At 39.3% G+C, this 3,043-nt stretch overlaps 1 pseudogene; it reads right to left on the bottom strand.

Annotated features, from left to right (window-relative positions):
- Window positions 1-1,637: 1,637 nt before the first annotated feature.
- LOC102839296 lies at window positions 1,638-2,625 on the bottom strand (annotated as a pseudogene).
- Window positions 2,626-3,043: the final 418 nt, after the last annotated feature.

Raw genomic sequence — 3,043 nt, 5'->3', positions numbered from 1 at the left:
CTCCAAGAAGCACTGTGGCTGCACTTCTTCCAACACAGATCTGTTTATTCTTTTGGCAGCCCATGGCACTTTCAGTATTCTCCTCCAACATCATAACTCAAAGGCATCAATTCTTCTACAGTCTTCCTTATTCACTGTCCCGCTTTTGCATGCATATGAAGTTATTGAAAATTCCATGGCTTGGGTCAGGCACACCTTAGTTTTCAAGCTGACATCTTTGCTTTACAACACTTTAAAAAGGTCTTGTGCAGCAGATTTGCCTAATGCAGTACATTGTATGCTTTCTTGACTGCTGCTTCCATGAGTGTTGATAGTTGATCCAAGAAGAATGAAGTCCTTGACAACTTCAGTCTTTTTTCCATTGATAACAATGTTGTTTATTGGTCCAGTGGTGAGGATTTTTGTTTTCTTTACGTTGAGATGCAATCCATACCTAAGACTGTGCTCTTTGATCGTCATCAGTTAATAGTTTAGTCCTCTTCACTTTCAGCAAGTAAGGTTGTATCATCTGCATATTGCAGATTGTTCATGAGTCTTCTTCCAACCCTGATGCCATGTTTTTCTTCATATAACCCAGCTTCTCAGATTATTTGCTTAGCAGATAGGTTGAATAAGTATGGTGAAAGAACACAACCTTGTTGCACACCTTTCTTTATCTTAAACCATTCAGTGTTCCCATGTTCTTGTCGAACAACTGCCTCTTGGTCCATGTACAGAATCCTCATGAGCACAGTTAAGTGTTCTGGTGTACTCATACTTCGCAATGTTGTCCATAGCTTGTCATGATCCACAAATTGAAAGCCTTTGCGTAGTCAATAAAGCACAGGTAAACATCTTTTTTGATAATCTCTACTTTCAGCCAAGATCCATCAGACATCAGCAATGATATTCCTCATTCCATGGCCTCTTCTGAATCTGGTTTGAACCTCTGGAAGTTCTCTGTCAATGTATGATTGTAGCCGTTTGATTTACCTTTAGTAAAACTTTACTCACATGAGATATCAAAGGTATTGTCCGATGATTTCCGCATTCCGTTGGGTCACCTCTCTTTGGAATGGGCACAAATACAAATCTCCTCCAATCAGTAGGCCAGATAGTTGTCTTCCAGATTTCTTGGCAGAGATGAGTGAGTGCCTCCTGTGCCACCTCACTTTCTTGAAAGACTTCAATTTTTATTCCATCAAGTCCTGGAGCTTTGTTCCTTGCCAAGTCCTTCAGTGCACTCTAGACTTCTTCCTTCAGTATCATTGGCTCTTGATCATATGCTACCTCTTGAAATGGTTGAACATCAACCATTTTCTTTTGTTACAGTGACTCTGTGTATTCCTTCCATCTTTTTTTTTTTGTCCTTTAAATTAATTTTATTTTCAGCTATAAACATCTTTTTCAGGCAACATTACTGAATAGTTTGCTTACAGGGCTTTATAGTTTTGAGAAAAATATATTTAAAAAAAATCTTAGCCCTATTATACAGAGTTTTGGTATAAAAATGCTTTATACTTTATAGTGTGTGTTTTTTAAGAAGACAGGAAGCTAGACTGTAATCCTGCTGAAAAAAACTTTTCTAGTTAAATTTATTATAGAGAATGAAAAGATTCTATTAAAAAGTCTTCTGGTTGAGTACATCAAAGGAATGATTAGTTTCCTCCACAGAGAGCCACCAGGATTTTCTCATAATCTCCCTTGGTTTCATCCAAGATGGCCTGGCAAAGAGAGACACCATACATCTTCTGATAGAATACTTTGATATCATTCATGTCAATTTCAGAACGGGAAACGATAATCCTGATCAATGTCTTATTGCGGGTTCCAGCACCCTTCATGGCCTGATGGAGGTTCTCAGCAAAGAAAGCTGGCTGGTTTGCTTGTGGTGCACTTCACAATAGCTGTGAGGCACTTCTCGATGTCACCTTTCAGCTCCAGGTCCAGAACTTTGTTCATGTCATGCTGACTGTATTTGGTGTATTTCTGGAACACTCTGCGAAGATGGTATTGAACACATTCACATCTGTCCCCTTTCTTTTTTCTCCTGTTTCGTATAAGGCTCTGGCATCTGTGTCAGCCAAGTCTTCATTCACACTAAAATTCTTGGATCGGTCACCCTTAGCAAGAGAAAGCAAAGCATTCCGATAATCTCCAGATGTGTCTGAGGTGATGTCTTTAGCCAGATCTCTCTTCAGTTCTTCTTGGTACACTCTGTTAATTTCTCTGATTTCTTTATTAGTTCTTGATACTATGGCCCTTCATGGCTCCGCGGAGCTGATCAGCATCAAACTGGGCTGGCGTCTTCAATAAAGGCAAAGCAACTACTTCAAGGTTGCCTGTGAGGGCTTTCTTCAGAGCTTCATCCAGGGGCTTTCCTTTTTCCTGGAGGTAAGCTGCTTTGATTTGTTGGCATTCTGCATTGTTCCTCTTAGTTAAAATATCAATGATGGTAGCTTCATCCACACCTTTAACTGTTATTGCTTTGTGCAAAGCTACAACATCTGAGGATGGATTGAAGCTAGGGTAGGGGTACACTGCTGATCCCGGCCCACCTTTGGATCCTTTCACAGTTTTAACATATTCCTGCTCTTCATTGTCAATAAACCAGGCCTGCTTGAGGAATTCTGATACCACTGCCATTGTTAAAGAATTTTTTTTTTTTTTTTTTTTCTTGCCTTCTTCCAAAGACTTAGAGACGTTCTGCTCTGGCTGTTTCACTTTAAAAGTCACTTTCCTTTCCATCTTCTTTTGATGCTTTCTGCTTCATTTAATAATTTGCCTAGAACATCCTCAATAATGAAAATCGAGGCTTGAATTTTTTCTTCAATTCCCCTACTTTGATAAATCCTGAATGTGTTCTTCCTTTTTTGTTTTCTGACTCCAGATCTTTGCACATTTTGTTGTAATATTTGACTTTGTCTTCTTGAGCTGACCTTTGAAATCTTCTGTTCAGCTCTTGTACCTCCTCATTTCTTCCCTTTGCTTTAGCATCTCTATGCTGGAGAGCAAGTTTCAGTGTCTCTTCTGACATCCAGTTAGATCTTTTCCTTCTTTCTTG

The sequence above is a fragment of the Chrysochloris asiatica genome, unplaced genomic scaffold (assembly GCF_000296735.1).
Source record: "Chrysochloris asiatica unplaced genomic scaffold, ChrAsi1.0 scaffold00037, whole genome shotgun sequence".
In the NCBI taxonomy this organism is placed as follows: domain Eukaryota; kingdom Metazoa; phylum Chordata; class Mammalia; order Afrosoricida; family Chrysochloridae; genus Chrysochloris; species Chrysochloris asiatica.
Note: the sequence above shows the minus strand (reverse complement) of the source record. Positions and strands in the feature narration are given on the sequence as shown.